We start from the raw sequence: 18243 nt of genomic DNA, 5'->3' as shown, positions 1-18243 counted from the left end.
TAGCCAGGATGGTCTCGATCTCCTGACCTCGTGATCTGCCCGTCTCGGCCTCCCAAAGTGCTGGGATTACAGGCTTGAGCCACCACGCCTGGCCTGATTATTGCCTATTTTATTGTGTAAAGTGACCTATGACGTGTTCTCTTATTTTTTTATGTTTCTCAAATACCCTTTAATTTTTATTTCTTGAGATGGAGTCTCACTCTGTTACCCAGACTGCAGTACAGTGGCGTGAGCTCAGCTCACTGCAACTTCTGCCTACCAGGTTCAAGTGATTCTCCTGCCCCAGGCTCCCGAGTAGCTGGGATTACAGGCGTGCACCACCACGCCCGGCTAATTTTTGTATTTGTAGTAGAGATGGGGTTTCACCGTGTTGGCCAGGCTGGTATTGAACTCCTGACCTCAGGACCTCAGCCTCCCAAAGTGCTGGGATTACAGGAGTGAGCCACCATGCCTGGCCTGAAATCCCCCTTTAAAAACGTAAATACACGTCTTTGAAAAGTTTTTTTTAAATTATTTTTTCCAGAATTATAGTTTTTGGATTTTGATCTTTTGGAATTGTAATTTTCAGGATTTTAGACTTTAGAGCTTTTGATCTTTCAGGCTCAAAAGGAAAGAACATCTCCCAGGACCAGATGTGGAGTAGGTGGGAATTGGAGAGAAGCTGAAGCCCAGGCCCAGCAGCAGGCGCAGGGCCCAGGCGCTGCGGGGGTCCCAGCCATTAACAGAGCTTCATGCAGGTGGGCAGCTGGAGCCAGGGGGGCTCACTCTCTTGTGAAACGAGCAGAAAACAGGCCAAATTCTGTTGGGGGCTGCAGCTTTTACAGAGCAGCTGGTCTCCCGAGGTAAAAGGACACATACTTTGTGGAGGCCAGGAACTGGACCAGCCTGCTGGGGCTTGGTAACTCCATCCATGACCTCCTCAGGGTCTCCACAAGGCCGACACAGCGCAGTACCACAGGAGATGGCCGGGACAAAGAACCAGGAGCTGGCGGGGTGAGGTGGTGGGTGGGGGGCGGGCAATCCTGAAACAATGAGAAGAGCATAGAGACGAGAAAGAAAAGTCATACCAGCTCAGAAGAGCTTACAAACCGACATTCAAAAACACTCCCAGAATTCTTTTTTTTTTTTTTTTTGAGACAGAGTCTCGCTCTGTCACTGTCGCCCAGGCTGGAGTGCAGTGGTGCGATCTCGGCTCACTGCAAGCTCCGCCTCCTGGGTTCATGCCAGTCTCCTGCCTCAGCTCCCCCCCCAGTAGCTGGGACTACAGGCACCCGCCACCACGCCCAGCTAATTTTTTTTGTATTTCAGTAGAGACAGGGTTTCACCATGTTCGCCAGGATGGTCTCGATCTCCTAACCTCATGATCCGCCCGTCTCGGCCTCTCAAAGTGCTGGGATTACAGGTGTGAGCCCCCACGCCCAGCCAACACGCCCAGAATTCTAATGTTCACAAAGTTATCCAGTCAATAATTAGAATCCACTGCAGATGAGCATTCAGCATTCAGGATTGTGGCATTCAAGATTGTGTCTTTCGAGATTATGGCCCAGACTGTCTCAACATGGCCTTTCCTTGGGTTCATGTGCATGTGGTGTCTCATAAGGACGCTAATCCTGTCGAATCAGGGCCCCACCCTTATGATCCCATTTAACTGTAATTACTTTCTTTCTCCAAATATAACAATGCTGGGAGTTAGGACTTCAACATATGAATGGAAGAGTGGGGGAACAGACATTCAGCCAGAACGCATCTCTTCAGAATTCTTTAGACATTGCCTCATCATTTTTTTATTGTAATAAAATACATCTAACAAAATTTGCCATCTTAGCCATTTTAAGTGTACGGTTTAATAGTATACCTTCGTAACATTGTGCAGTCATCACCATCCTCCATCTCCTATTCTGCTTTCTGGCTCTGATTTTGACTATTCTGAGTACCTCCAATAAGTTGGAATTACATAGTCTTGTGCCTTTATCAAAAGACATTTTTGTCATTTTTGTGACTGGTTTATTTTACTTGGCACGTTTTTATGGTTCATCCACATCGTAGCATATATCAAAATTTCCTTTTTAAGACTGACTAATATTCCATTGCATGTATATACAGGTTAAGCATCCCTAATTGGAAAATTCGAAATGCTTCAAAGTCTGAAACTTTTTGAGTGCCGACACGATGCCACAAGTGGAAGATTCCACACCTGACCTCGTACAACACGTGACCTCATGTGACTGGCTGCAGTTAAAATATAGACACACAATACACAGTTTATTTAAAATAGCGTGTAAAATTACCTTTAGGATATATGTATAAGGTATACTTTAAACACAACTTGATTATATGTTTAGATTTGGGCCCTATCCCAAGATACCTCGTTATATATATGCAAATATTTAAAAATGCAAAAAAATGGAAATCTGAAATACTTCTGGTCTCAAGCATTTTGGACAGGGATGCTCCATCTCTGCCATACTTCACTTGCCCATTTGTCTGTCGATGGACACTTGGGTTACTTCCATGTTTTAGCTGTTGTGAGGAATGCTGCCGTGAACACGGTACACCATTGTCTTTTCAAGACCCTGCCTTCAGTTCTTTTGAGTGTAGAACCAGAAGTGGACGTGCTGGGTCATATAGTAATTCTATTTTTAATTTTTTGAGGAATGAACATATGGTTTTTCCATAGCTGCTGTGCCATTTTACATTCCCACCAGTGGTGCGCAAGAGTTCCAGTTTCTCCACGTCTTTAATGGACACTTATTTCCTGTTTTTTTTTTTTCTTCTTTCCCTATAGTAGCCATCCTAATGGGTGTGTTGTGTTACTTTACTTTTTTGTTTTCTGTTCTTGAGAAATCTGAAACTATTCATATTTTTGGTTGTAGAAGACCCAGGCTCTTCTTTGTGCCAGGGTCATGCAGTTTAACAGTAATGTTCCTTGGTGTGGGTCTGTTTTCAGGAACATTTTTGGGAATTATTTATCTGATTTCCTCCCTTCTGTTTTTTGTTCTCTCTCTTTTTTTTTTTTTTTTTAAGAACCTACCCTGTGGGTTGGGTGTTGGAAAATGTTGCTAAAATGTTCCATTTTAGGCTTTCAGTTTTCTTTCCTGTTTTCTGATTGTCTTTTCCTCTTAACTTGCATTTTTCTGTTTGTTTTGCTACTTTTTCTGGTGGAGGCTTTCTGGAGGTGTCTGGTAATCCCTGATTTTTATTCATATTTAAAAGTCAGGGATACACAACAGAGTTGGAACATAGGAAATTGACATTCCTTCCCAGCTTTGTTCACTATAAAAGGACAGAGGAAGTGCCAGCCCCAGTATCTTTGAACGTACTTTGCTCTCAGACCTTCATTTCTAAATTATATCCCCCACTAAAAGGAACCAAGACTCTGGAGAAATGGCAGATTTCATAGTCTAACAGAGAATGCATAGGACAAATCCAGAACATGTTACATGAGGAAATGAGGAAGTGCTTGAGAACTATGAAAAGCACACAAGAGCATCCCACTGGCCAAATGTGGAACAATTTGAACATCAGAGTGAATAATGATGTTAATTGGCCAGGCACAGTGGCTCACACCTGTAATCCCGGAACTTTGGGAGGCCAAGGCAGATGGATCACTTGAGGTCAGGAGTTTTGAGACCAGCCTGGCCAACAAGGTGAAATCCCGTCTCTACAAAAAATATAAAAACTAAGCAGGCATGATGGTGATGCTTGTAATCGCAGCTTTTCAGGAGGTTGAGGCAGGAGGATCACTTGAGCCCAGGTGGTGGAGGTTGCAGTGAGCTGAGATCGCACCACTGCACTCCAGCCTGGGTGAGAGAGTAAGACCCTGTCTTCAAAAATAAAAAATAAAAGTTAGTAAAATACGAATCTGTGAGTCCATACTGATGACATAAGGAAAGAATAAGTGGGAAAGGGCCGGGCGCGGTGGCTCACGCCTGTAATCCCAGCACTTTGGGAGGCCGAGGCGGGCGGATCATGAGGTCAGGAGATCGAGACCACGGTGAAACCCCATCTCTACTAAGAATACAAAAATTTAGCCGGGCATGGTGGCGGGCGCCTGTAGTCCCAGCTACTCGGGAAGCTAGGCGGGAGAATGGCGTGAGCCTGGGAGGCGGAGCTTGCAGTGAGGCGCCTGTAGTTCAGCTGCTGGGGAGGCTGAGGCAGGAGAATGATGTGAACCCAGAAGGCGGAGCTTGCAGTGAGTCGAGATCACGCCACTGCACTGTAGCCTGGGCGACAGAGCGAGACTCTGTCTCAAAAAAAAAAAAAAGTGGGAAGAAGGGAGCATCCCTCACTGAAGTTTGAATGCCAGGAGGAACGACAGACTGCCTCAAAAACCTCATCATTTTCATAACTGAGTATCAGTTGATTTAGACAACAGTTGCCAGTTGGCACTAAAATTACTGGATGAACGTTCTAAGAGCATAGTCTCTAAGTATTGTTCTATAGATTATGAATTACTAAGGAAAATGCTCACTTTACAGTGAGGAAATCTGGCAAATATAATTTTAACCAAGTGATTGAAATTATCACCAATAATGGGGCAAATTGACATCATCGTGTCTCTTTCTGTGATGCTCCGGGAGAAACAAAGCTTCATTTATGTAGTACTACTGCCAGAAACACGTAACCCATATTCTTCGAAGATGTCAGTGAAATGAATGGAAAAAAACGTTGAACTGTTTCAGATGAGAGGAAACTAAGGAAATAGGACTTTAGATGTGATACACATCCTAAATTGGAGGGAAGAGGGATTTGCCATAGAGGACCTTTCTGTTTTGTCTAAGGACTCCAGCAGCACAGCCACATGGTCTGTTCTCATTTTAAGCAAAAATTTGGATGATTATACTTTTTGCAGTGTATATTCAAAAACCACCTAACTGGTAAAATATTTTATTTTTAAAATTAAATATCCTCATTTTAATTTGCACCTAGGCTTGTTATTGTTATTTTTGTTGATTGATTTTGTTTTAACAAATGTTTAACATTATTTATTATCTTACTTGAAAAATGTTGATACCACAATGTAGTATGAGTTTTATGGGGGAAAGACATTAGGTGAACGGTGTTGTTTTGGAGATGCCTTGTAGATTGCATTCTTAGAAGATTTCTGTTTTTTTTTTTTTTTTTGGCCCTGTCAGGCTTCACTACTTAGAATAATTCTAATTAATTCAATGTCCACAGTTTAAGTCTTTTTCTGCAATATTAAGCTATATATGAAGTGCGTGCCTTGGAAGATAATTTCTGTCCTTTTCATGTGCAGTGTTTGGTTAATTGACATTAGAGATTTAATTTGAGTATAGCTAGAACTTCAGTGATCTTAATGTCATGCTTCCTGACATTATTATTAAACGTATTAAGTGGACTGCTAGGGGGCATTTAAAGGAAGGAAATTGTAAAATTTTAGTGTTTTAAAGTGTGGTGCCTTTATAGTGGACCCTATGTTGGATAAGAATAGAATTGATGTTTTCAGAAGACAAAGGTGAGAATATGTATTTTTCTTCTTCACTCATTGATAGTGCTATTATGACATCTGTATTTACTTCTGAGCTATTGTAAAGTAGGATAAAAGCTGGAATGTAGGATACTGGGATGTAGGGTAAAGGCTAAGGTAGAGAGCTGACCGTGCCTTTTTTCTTATGTTCGTATAGAAAAATTTTAATGATTAACTAAAACTTTTCAATTCCCTGTGGTATAATTCTGTGTGACCCAAGACCCTGACCCAGTATGCTTTAATGGCAGCTATCATTAAATGTGATTATCTGCTTTTTTTTTTTCTTTTACAGGAGAGCTTGTTTCATATCCATATCCCACTTTATTCCTGCTAATCTGCTAATGCGGTAAATTGGAGGAAAACTGTTACCAGGATAACCTGTAATGGGCAAGGAGCCACCAAGAAGAAAACATTTCTTTTAATTTTTAAACTTGTTTTGAAAGGTAAGAACATTACGATTAGCAGGAGTTTTCTTCCATTAATGACATCAAGGAAAGCTGTGGTTCTGTTGTGAGACCCTGGAGTCATAGCAAACCAGGTGGAGACCAGTCTCTCTGAGCTAGGTGCAGTATGGTTCTGTGGTACTGTGGTATTTTTAGGAAGTTAAATGACACCCTCTTTAGTCCGCTTTGGTATATCTTAAATCTGCAGAACTCAAGGGATTCTAAGTTTACAGGGGGTTATTGAGAGGGGTGCCAAAGACCAGCCAGGCCTAGTAAGCTGAAGTAGCAGCATGCAGAGAAAGAGTCGCCACCCAGGCCACTACTTCCAGGGCACCGGGGCTCGCTCTTTGTGTTTGTTTCTGTTTTATACCAGCGAAGGACATTTGACTTCTGGTCAGTCACTTGTGTGTTTCAGAGTCCTAATCTCTATCACTTTAGAACTTTTTATTAAAGATTAGAGATTGAATTTGCATATTAGACTTCTGGCCCAGTTGACACTTACTAGGAAGTGGCAGAAGCGGCACAGTAGTTCCTTTTGGGGGACATGCAAGCATAGTTAATCAAATTTCGTTTGTCCCCATTGTTTCTCTAGAAGGTAGACAAAAATCATTTAATCATCTACCTTCCTGAACTGGTGCTAGCTCTAAGACTTGAAATTTTAGTCACTTTTTACTCGGCTTTGTTTTTATCCTGATGAGCAGTGATTTACCAGGGCCTGTTGATTCTACTCTTGACTCTTGCAACTGTCTTTTTCTTTTTGTTTCCACTGCTGCAAAGCTAGGTCAGACTTTGTTGCCTGGGGAGATCCTATGGTGGTTTTGCTGTGAGGGGTCTGTGCTTCTAACTGCCAGGTGGATGTTTCATAGGCATCTAAAATACTATTTTGCATATGATGTCTCCTCAGCCCCAGCCCCTGAAGAACAGTCCTACTCAACCCTTGCAGTTCCCCTTGCATTTAAACAGTGACGTCCTATTCTTGCCCCCGATATTCAGATTCTTGTTCACAACTTCGGATTTCCTCAACTTCACCTCCATATTCTTCTGCCTGAATCCCATGTGGAGAATTCTCTGCAAATATTCATTCCCCTTGTGGCTCCTTGTCTCATAGAGTTTTTTTGTTTGTTTGTTTTTGAGATAGGGTCTTGCTCCGTTGCCCAGGCCAGAGTGCAGTGGCGCAATCTCGACTCACTGCAACCTCCACCTCCTGGGTTCAAGCAATTCTCCTGTCTTGGCCTCCTGGGTAGCTGGGATTACAGGTGCACACCACCACGCCTGGCTAATTTTTGTATTTTTAGTAGAGACGGAGTCTCACTATGTTGGCCAGCCTGGTCTTGGACTCCTGGCCTCAAGTGATCCGCCTGCCTAGGCCTCCCACAGTGCTGGTATTACAGGCCTGAGCCACTGCACCCGGCCTCATAGAGTTTTATTGTTGTTCTTTGTATTTGAATTCACGTCTTCTGGGGCTCAGCTTTCTTCCTGCCTTTTCTGTCAAACCACCTTGGATTATTCCAGTTCCCTTGTGGTCACTCCTTTGTGAACTCTCAGAGCATCTCAATGAAGTTATTTTAGAATTATTTTTTTCTCTTTAACTACGTTTTAAGTATTTTGTGAGTAAGCAGCTTTAACTTCTTTGTGTCTTTAGTACTTTTCACAAAATATAGGTATCATTAATTGTTTGGTGGTAGGAGCTAAAATGTCAGAGGCGTTTCTCAGGATAATATTTTTGGGACTTTCCCTCTCTCCCTCCTTGTTGTTTATTTTGTTTTCCTTTGCTGATAGAGATTCTTCACTTTGGCAGCTTGCGGAACAATTTCTTACCTTTAGTTAATCCTCCTCCTCCTTCTTTTACACATCTCTGCTCGTCAGCATGCTGTCCCACACTAGAGTGAACCCTTCACAGTCTGCAGGAGTCCTAGAATCAACACCAGATGGTTACGAGGGTTCCTGGAGAGGAACAGCACTGTGGGTATAGGGCATTTTAGACCAGGGACTGGCAAACAAAGCATTTATTGCAAAGGCCAGATAATAAATATTTTAGGTTTTGTGGGCGAAGAGGCAAAAAAGAGGATTTTATGAAGGTATTTATATACCAAGAGACACAACAAATTTTCACAGGCTTTGTTTTTGATGAGATTCAAAATGTAATAATTGAATTCAGTTTTCTGTAATACAGCTCTCTCTTATTAGTGAGAAGACTGGAATTCTTTTTTCTAGGGGGATAATATTTCACCTAATTGGTCTTTAAAGTTAGAGTTGCTCTCATCAAAATCTATTGCAAAGGTACATCTAATCTATTAATATTGGTCTGCAGCAAGGTTTTAACATTTTTCATCTTTGGAAATGTCTTTTTACACAGGTAGGTACTCCCACATTCTCTATCAATCCCCAAGCATATTACTTCAGTTGAGTATATTCGTTATTTGGAAGGCATATGTAGAATTCTGTTGGATTCTTCTATTGATACTTACTTTTTAGCATGTCATTACGTAGTAAATTAATCATTTCTAATTATAGTTTAGGTGAAAGCTCCTTAATTGCACACCTAAATGGATTTTGAAATATGGAGATTTCCTTTGCCTTTGCATCAGGGTCTGCAAAATGCTATGTAACTGTAGTTTCAGCTCAGAAAACATGTCCACTGCCAATTTTTTATAGGAATGGAGAGCTCATCTCCTACAGGAAGCGTATGAAGCAGCTTGACCTTCCTTATCAACCAGAGAAATTTGTTTAAATGACATTAATGTAGTAGATGATTCACATGTCAGCCATTGAGACTTCAGCAAAGGCAGATTTCTACAGCTGTCTAGTGTTCAGTAATTGTCATTCACAGCTGTTCTTGTTCAGAAAAATTTCAGTCTTTGCCCTGTGCTCAAAAAATGACAATAAAACTTTACCACATCAAGCTGCTGTGTCAGAGGGCAAGCCAGGATGGTTAAGTCCATGAGTGAATGAAGTTTACTGTTGGTGCTACTGGTTCAGTAACAGGTGATGGATTTCAAAAGTCTCCACATGCCTGCTGGTGAATAATCAAAGAATAACTGTAAGCTTTAAACACCTTAAATTTTTGTAAGTTTTCTAAGTTTGTTGAACTACGCCCTTTATTGTTCTGTACACAACCACAATCAGTTGTAGCATGTCCTGTCAGATTCTACTGTAGGTTGTCTTTTCTCAACTTCTTTGGAAATATTCTGCCTGTAGTTCTTTCATGAAGACTGTTCGTGGAGGCTAAAAAGTCAGAGGTATATTGCAAGGTTTATAGCAAAAGATAACAATTGTTCCATCTTTCTCATCTTTGAATTACTCATTTGGGACTGCCACCTTCATCTCTTAGCTGTTTTCTCTTATTTCCACATTTCTAAATAATTTGCCTATATGTAGCTGTTTCTAATCTACTTGTCTTCTAATTATGAAGAGGAGGTTTTAGTTCTTACATGGATATTTCCTTCCCTCCTTCACCTTTTGGATAAAGTCAGTATTAAAGGTATGTATATTTTGGTTAATTATTCCCAAAATCCCTAACAAAATTTGCAAAATTCTCTTCAGTGTGGTCAGATACATCTGGCAGTCAGCTGTGTCTCTTTCTTGGACTCACTTTTTCCAAACCCTCTGCCTCATGCCTTCCTCTGTACTGGTTGCACTTGACCTTCTCCGTAGTTGCTGGTGTTTCTCCTCACCTGTCTTCTGGGAGTTGTCTGTCTCTTGATGTCTCCTAGTTCTGTTTCATGTGTTGTCATGTTTTGGTGAAGAACATTCTCCAGTAGCTACCTGAGAAAGTGTGAATAGATCCGTCAGACCTTCCATGTCTGAAAATGTTGGTTTCAATAATTGATACTAAGTTATGGTCCTTTTTTTGTGTTGTTTTTGTGAGTCCCCCTCCTCCGCACCCATCACTAGAAGGTTTAGATTCTTCATTTCTGCTACCATGGAACTACACTCAGTACATTGGGAGAATCTGTCGCACCCACCGCTCATTGTGTTGGCCTGTGCAGGCCCTAAGGAGAGCCACATTTGTTAAGCTCTGGGAAAATTGCTTTCTTCTGTTTCCTACCCGTGCCCCTACCCCCACCACCCCCGACCTTTTTTTTTTTCCTTGGCCAAGAGGTGGGTGATATATTATAATATGTTATTCTAAAACTTCTTTTATTTGAATATTGGACTTCCTAAATTGTTTTAAGTTTTTTGTCTTTTCATGAATTTGTTGGTGTTCTTGGCTGTCATTTCCTTTTTTCTCCTTTGTCCTTTATTTTGTTGTGTTACTAGAGTTTCCAGAGCAGTGAAGAATGCGTGGGGTTCAACCCACTAAGCATCTGGAAGGTTGCATAATCTTTTCTATTTTCTTACTGGAGCTCCATGTCAGCCCAAATGTAGCCATGTATTGTACCTTTTATATCCAATAGATTTTGGGAAGATATTTATAAAATAGCATGTTAATCATTTAGTACAACTTTCCTGTCCAGAACAGAAACTCCTTTTGTTCTCATAGAAAATCATCCAGGCTTTGCCAGGGCACCTCCATTTGACGGGCCTCGCATGCGGGCACAGCCCTCATCTTTAGCAAGTTTTGCTTCTACTGCTTGCACATAATTTGCACTTTTTACTTACTGGTTCTTATTTCATCCTTGGGTACAATACAAGACAGGTCTTTTCTTCTAAGCTTTTAAATATATTCAGAGGTAGTTACTTTATCCCTCCAAGTAGTGAGCCTTTCTGCTGCCCTGACCATCTCTTTGGAGGCCATGTGGTTGCCAGACTCTTCGTTTTCCTTCAGAACAGGATCTGCTATTTCCTGGTGTGACGTGATATACTCAGGGCAGGCCACAGTGGAATTAGTTTCTCCTCAGGTCCCAGACATTGTTTATCTATTACTATATTCTGAGATTTCTTTGCTTGTTAGTTACATCATAATATTAGAACTTTCTATTGGATTTATAATCAGCTGAAATCTTTGGACTTTTTTGTTTCTTTTCTTCACTTCAGCAGTTTTCTTCTCCCTGGCCGCCTTCCCATCTTGTTTTTCAGTTTTTGTCTGAAAAGGACTTTATATTCATTCATGTTAAATACATTTTTCTTGATTTGTTGTGTCAAACAGTGTGACTGCTGACTTGCCTAGTGTTAGCTCTTCCTCTTAGCTTTGTGTTTTCTGTGCATTCTGGCAAGCCTGTGGCATCCTGCGAATCCATGTCATCAGAGCCTCTGGCCACAAGAGCTGAGCTTGTCCAGAGCCACTACTAGCACTCTTCAGGCTGAATGCCCAACTCTCTTGTCTGGGAGGTGATTCTCCACCCTGTGCACGGAGACATACGGTTCCTCTTCATGAACTTGTCCTGAGAGCCATTGGATTGCAAGAGTGACCTGCTGTTGCTGCCTTCTACAAGCTGAGGTCACACACAGCTGAGCTGGGCTGGGGTCATGCTCTTGATGACTGCTGCTTTGACTAGGAAGAGTGCACACTTTGGAGCTAGTCATACCTGGGTTTCTGTTCTGCTAGCATGTTTACTAGCTCTGGTCTTTAGTAGTAAGTCATTTGGCCTCTCAGAATTTTAGTTTTTCCATCTGCAAAATGAGAACAAAACCATGAAGGTATAGAGTATCTTGTATCTAAAAGCATGAAGCCCAGAGTCTGGCAGTGTGGTAGGCACCTAATAATTGGTAGCTGCTGTTAATAATTATGTTTCCACCTTTATATAAAGTTGCAGTGTCCAGACAGTTAATGTAATTGTGGAATAGCTAGGAGAGATTGAAGATTGTTTTTCATAAGGAGCTATAAAGACCATTCTCTGTTGAGCTTTTATTCCTGAGCAGTCTCAGTAGTCTACGAATCTACTTTAACTTTTCTTGCACATTAAGTTGCATAGTGTAAAACATTTACAAAAGAAATAACTTCCTGAATGTTAACAGTTTATTGCTGCTTTTCTGAGGCTGTTGAGATAGCCCTGAATACTTAAGGATTATATACAGTCTGATCAAAGTTTGCTAGGGAAGGAAGATTGACGATAATAGCTAAAATTTTAAGAAACTGGCTTTTAAAAGATTTTTTTGTGACCAAGTTGCCAATTCTGTCTTTCATTGTGGAATTGGTTATAACCACAAAATAAATTTGATAGCTCTTTTCTTAATCTGAAGACTGCTTCCTTTTGACCATTTGCCAAAAGCATCTCAGTGTGCTCCTGAATTTCTGCTGGATTAGGAAAGGCCATTTTCTTTGGGTACATTGTCTGTAAGATATTTAAATAATAAATGACCATTGTCACTTACCTCAGGTTGGGTGAATCATAAATGGCACATAACTGGGTTTCACTTAATATAAACTTCACTGACTTGGATTTTCCAAGTTTTCCCTTCACCACGTTAGTATGGAATTCCCTTTCTAGCCAAGCAGTTCACCATTTTTCATTTGCTGAGGGCCACCTCGTATCTCTTCAGTTTTGGAGACTTAAAAACTTTTTGTGGGCCGGGCGCGGTGGCTCAAGCCTGTAATCCCAGCACTTTGGGAGGCCGAGACGGGCGGATCACGAGGTCAGGAGATCGAGACCATCCTGGCTAACACGGTGAAACCCCGTCTCTACTAAAAATACAAAAACTAACCGGGCGAGGTGGCGGGCGCCTGTAGTCCCAGCTACTCGGGAGGCTGAGGCAGGAGAATGGCGTAAACCCAGGAGGCGGAGCTTGCAGTGAGCTGAGATCTGGCCACTGCACTCCAGTCCGGGCGACAGAGCGAGACTCCGCCTCAAAAAAAAAAAAAAACAAAAACAAAACAAAAAAAAAAACTTTTTGTGTTGTTGCAAATAGCCATGTCAATCATAACCATGTTTCCTACTCTCCTCCAGTAACCTGTTGCTTCCTTTCTGATGTTTGACTCATTTGTTTGCTCTTGGAATCCTATCCAGTTTCAGAGATTCCAAGAATCTTGGATGCTTCAGATGGGAAACCTTTCTAGGACCCATGAGAATTTACTGATTTGCCTTTGACTTAAAATTTTTTTAAAAATTTTGAGACAGGGTCTTACTCTATTAGCCAGGCTGGAGTGCAGTGGCGTGATCTCTGCTTCCCAGGCTCAAGTGATCCTTCCACCTCAGCCTCCTGAGTAACTAGGACTATAGGTGTGCACCACCATGCCCGACTAAGTTTTTGTACTTTCTATGGTGGAGACAAGATCTCCCTTTGTTGCCTAGGCTTGTCTTGAACTCCTGGACTGAAGTGATCCACCTACCACCATCCCCCACAAAGTGCTGAGATTACAGATGTGAGCCACTGGGCCTGGCTAACGTTGACTTTTATCATACCATCTTACCTGTATTCACACATCCTCACCTCCAGCATGCACACATGCATCTGGATCCAGCTGGGTATTCCTTGCCTCTCCTCGGTTTCCTTGGTCTCTTAAGAAGACTCCTGGCAAAAACTCGACTACCCTTGTGCCATCCTCTTTACTTGCCTTTCCCCACACAACCCCTCAGTCTCACTTCAGCAAAACTTGTTCTTAGTATAAATAACCCATGCTTTGCATATACTTGGACTGAAGTTTTTGAAATTGTGGAAAATAGGCACAGAAATTCCTGTACATTCAAACTTTCATAATGAGAATTTGTAGAGGAACGTGTTACTGTAGTTGCTTTAATTTGAACTAGTTGACAAAAGTAAGACTGGATTTTTTGGTTGGTGGTTGACTTTTTAAATATAAAAGCGAAGTGAGTGATAAGGTTGTACATCTTGTCTTGCTGTTAGCATCCTAGCAGTGTATTTGGAGTTAGTACAGGGTATATATAGGCATTTGCCTTCTGAGGGTTGTGTATTTCCCAGACAGCTTAGAATTCTAAAGGCAAGTATAAATTTGTATGATTTGATACCAAAGTACAGCTCCAGAATGAAGAAAAAATGGAAATTAGACTTGGAGGAGGCAGAATGCTGGTGGCATTAGAGGAATAGTGGTCATTTAGTGTGAAATCTCGTAGCGGATGCCTTGGCTTTGAGCATAGAAGCCATTGCAAGGCATCATCTTCTGCCCTGGTGGGCCCCTCTTCATTAGGCTCGCCCCTCTCCAATCTCTCTTTCACGTTGTTGACAGTTACGCATTCACACTCTAGATCTGCTCTTGCAGACTCCAGCGTCTGTCTTAGCACGGCGGGCAATTTCTGCAGTGCCCCACCTTGTGCATCTTAATCCCCTTCCTTTCTTGTCCCACATTTAAGTCATATTCAAAAGAGGTTTGTCCTCTTCCCTCTCTCTTCACCTTTGTAGGAGATATGAACTCTGTTGAGAGTGTACTAACCACAGCGTCATTGTCATCTCCACATCACTTCCAATGTCTGCTTCTGTTCAGAATTGTTTTTGTATATTATTAAAATACTTTATTTCTGCTGTAGATATTTTAATGCACGCTTCCCTCAGTTAAAACTCATTGGTCGGCCGGGCGCGGTGGCTCAAGCCTGTAATCCCAGCACTTTGGGAGGCCGAGACCGGCGGATCACGAGGTCAGGAGATCGAGACCACCCTGGCTAACACGGTGAAACCCCGTCTCTACTAAAAACTACAAAAAACTAGCCGGGCGAGGTGGCGGGCGCCTGTAGTCCCAGCTACCCGGGAGGCTGAGGCAGGAGAATGGCGTGAACCCGGGAGGCGGAGCTTGCAGTGAGCTGAGATCCGGCCACAGCACTCCAGGCTGGGTGACAGAGCGAGACTCCGTCTCAAAAAAAAAAAAAAAAAAAAAACACCTCATTGGTCTGTCTGCTTCTGCAGCAAGTCTGCACAGCGCATTCACACGCAGTCCTTTGTGATCTGGCCTTGTGTTGCCAGCCTAATCCTGCCACCTACCCAAAGGCTCCTTCTTGTTGTCCTTAGGATCTTCTCCCTGCTGTGACTCTTGAAGCTACTGGGTCTTCCTGTTCACTGCTTTCAGGGAGGTGTCGCCTGGCCTGGAATATGTTATGCAGCTCCATTCATCACCTGCTAAATGCTCCATACAGTATTTTGAGGCTCAACTTAGGCTTGACATATAATGAGCTCTTTTTTGGCCAGGCTGTCCTCCCTTGAGCTACCTTTCTGTGGAAGAAGGTTGAAATGTATGCCTTCCTTTCTCTGTTTTCTCTGTTCTCAATTTGACTGTATTTTTCAAGGCTTTAGGGACCATCTGTCATACTACTCCTGTGTTTCTTAGCATAATTCATATTAATACTTTAATACCTGTTGATTACTATAGCATATTAAATGGATTTGATTCCTTTATTTATTCTCAAAGAAAAGCTTGAAATATCAAAGCAGTTTCAAGTTAAAACTGGAAAAGATTCTGGAATACCTGGATGGTAGAAAGCTGATTGCTTTTGACACCTTCTTTGGAAGAAGCAGTTGCAGAGATACAATAAAACTGGGTTTGAGTTTGTATTGCCCTCTTCTCTAAAGAAATATATTGACTCTAGTGTGCACCTGGTATTTGATTTAATTTGTGTGTCTAGGGAGCTGCACCTTTATGAAATTGACACCTTTACTAAGAATGGAGAAACAGCTACTGTGTGAACTTGCTGTGTTTTGTGGTCTTTTTTCTTAGAAGTTAGTGAGAGCTGCTTTTAAAGACGAGCAGCTTTTACTCCTTTGTGTTCCATGTTTCTGCCCCTTCTTGTGAAAATTTCCCTGGGCATTGAGCTTTGCTGTCAGGGGGAAGAGTTTCTCATTAACTTGCAACACTAAGAGATAACCTCAGTCGGAGTGACTCTACTTTTTCCTGTTAATAGACACTTTCCTCCCTGGCCTTTCTTAGTGGCATGCAGCTTTTAGCATGCCTGGAAGCAATCACCAAACCCTCCTGGAGCCCAGCAGTTTTACATTTGGATCTTGTCAGGCACTGTTCAGCTCACCTTCCTGCATGTGTGAATCCAAGCCTAGAAGGAAGTCCTCAGCCTCCAGGTGTCTGGACACTGCATCAGTAGATGAGCCAGTACGAACAGCCTTGCCTCAGCTTGGTTGTTCAGTACATCCTGTTCCCCAGCCTGCTTATAAACTTGGCCAGAGGTTCGGTGTAAACGCGTCTGCTGCTTGTGGAATAATCAAGGGATGCCGTGAGGTCTGTTTTCTTGAGGTTGAGTGAGAATTCTAGTTTTTTGTCCACACTAATCAAATATCTTTGTTTCCCAACATTTTTGAATGGCCTGGGCATTGCTCCTTCTTCTGAAAATATATTTTGAACTAGCTTATAAAATGAAATCAATTCTCAGCGATATGTACTTGTGTGTGTGTGTGTGTGTGTGTGTGTTTTTCAGATGAAGTCTCACTCTGTCACCCAGGCTGGAGTGCGATGGCACGATCTCGGCTCACTGCAGCCTCTGCCGACCGGGTTCAAGCGATTCTCCTGCCTCAGCCTCCTGAGTAGCTGGGATTACAACTGCCTGCCACTGCGCCCGGCTAACTTTTGTATTTTTAGTGGAGACGGAGTTTCACCATCTTGGCCAGGCTGATCTTGAACTCCTGACCTTGTGATCCCCCCACTTCAGCTGCCCAGAGTGCTGGGATTACAGGCGTGAGCCACCGTGCCCAGCTGGTGTGCATCTGTTTTTAAATTTGGCTCCTTAAGTCTAAACCAGCGATGACCCACCTGTGCCTCTCGATGAAAGATCTAGCTCTTTGCATTATTTCAAGATGAAGGATTTGAACACTTTCTTGTTATTGGTGTAAATGTTTCTAGATATTAGAGGCTACAAAGCAGTTCTCGTTTTCTTGTGATCTGCTTTTTTTGAGTTGAAGAATGTCTGCCTCCATTTCAAGAATATACATGATTTCACTTGTATATTTCTGTTTTAAAAGAGAGGAAAAGAGGGGCCGGGCGCGGTGGCTCAAGCCTGTAATCCCAGCACTTTGGGAGGCCGAGACGGGCGGATCACAAGGTCAGGAGATCGAGACCATCCTGGCTAACCCAGTGAAACCCCGTCTCTACTAAAAAATACAAAAAACTAGCCGGGCGAGGTGGCGGGCGCCTGTAGTCCCAGCTACTCGGGAGGCTGAGGCAGGAGAATGGCGTAAACCCGGGAGGTGGAGCTTGCAGTGAGCTGAGATCCGGCCACTGCACTCCAGCTCGGGTGACAGAGCAAGACTCCGTCTCAAAAAAAAAAAAAAGAGGAAAAACGTGGCCTATCACCTCTTCTTACCTACCCCACTTTGGCCCTTGTGTGGAAAACATCATTAGTGATTGTAGCTGTGGAAGGAGGGGGGCCGTTTCAGTGCTGAGAGAGACTTTGAATCATAATGTCATTAGAGCGGGGCTGTCTAGTACAGGAGCCACTGGCCATGTGTGACTCTTGAGCATCTGAAATGTGGCTGGTTCAAATTGAGAGGTACTGTGAGCATAAAATACACATTGGATTTGGAAGACTTAGTACCGAAAGAAATGATATAACCCTGTTGGATATATTCTGTTAAAGATACTTTTAAATTTAATATCATCATTTGTTTTTCTCTTTTACTTTTTGATGTGACTACTAGAACATTTAATGTGTGGCTCATAAGTTTATTTATTATTTCTGTTAGAAGATAGGTCTGACTTGGATGACAGGTAGAGCTTGTGTAGTTCTAGTAGTTTTAGTAGTAGTGGGAGAAGGGAGTGCTGAAGGGAGACTTGGGGTGTATAGGAATTAGAACTTGGGCAGTGTGTGTTTGCATGTCTTTGTATAAGATCGTGTGAAATTTGTGTGTCAAATATTTTCTTCGTAGTGTTGTGTTAAATATATAATATTAAAAGTCATAACACATTTTGTTGTCTTAAGTCTTTCCCGTGTGTTTTGTTGGGCGGAAGCAGCTGCTTCTATTTTTGTTCTGTGTGTGCTCCATATGCTTAGGTAGCAGCGGCTTCTATTAGAAATATCTTCTGCGTGTTTATTGCCAGTCTGGCATATGATGTCAGATATTCACTTCGGTGTTGCTATCTTGAAGATTCCAGTGGGACCAGTTATTAAAAGGTATAGACAGAGCTGGTTTCATGGGTGTGGGACCTGTGCAGTCTCACAGGGCTCAGAAACACTTGGATTAATGCTCTGCTGTGTGGATTCTGTCTTGAAATGCATCATAATCTTTGAATCTTTTTCGGAATCTCTGAACATTTTGCTCTGGGCCCAGCTAGTCCTGGGTACAGTTATTTCACAGTTGATAGTGTACAGTTTATTGTTCTTGGATACAAAGTTGCCACATTTAAGCAGAGTAAGTTCATTTTAGTAGGAGATTTTGAGTTTGAAATTCATTGAAGATCTTGTCATCCCCACAGCTGACTGCTCATTTGTGGGTAGGATCACCAGTAGTTCCTCTCTTCAGAGTTCTAATAGTTTATCTTTTGTC

General features: G+C 42.2%; 1 protein-coding gene across 1 annotated transcript in view; it reads left to right on the top strand.

Annotated features, from left to right (window-relative positions):
• Positions 1–18243, top strand: part of PPP6R3 (protein phosphatase 6, regulatory subunit 3) — a 163063-nt gene that overhangs the window by 52514 nt on the left and 92306 nt on the right. The window contains exon 2 of the mRNA XM_011942320.1: positions 5781–5931. The gene's annotated coding sequence lies outside the window, so the exon portion shown is untranslated. The remainder of the gene's footprint in view (positions 1–5780; positions 5932–18243) is intronic.

The sequence above is a fragment of the Colobus angolensis genome, unplaced genomic scaffold (genome assembly GCF_000951035.1).
Source record: "Colobus angolensis palliatus isolate OR3802 unplaced genomic scaffold, Cang.pa_1.0 Scaffold21, whole genome shotgun sequence".
Classification (NCBI taxonomy): Eukaryota; Metazoa; Chordata; class Mammalia; order Primates; family Cercopithecidae; genus Colobus; species Colobus angolensis.
Note: the sequence above shows the minus strand (reverse complement) of the source record. Positions and strands in the feature narration are given on the sequence as shown.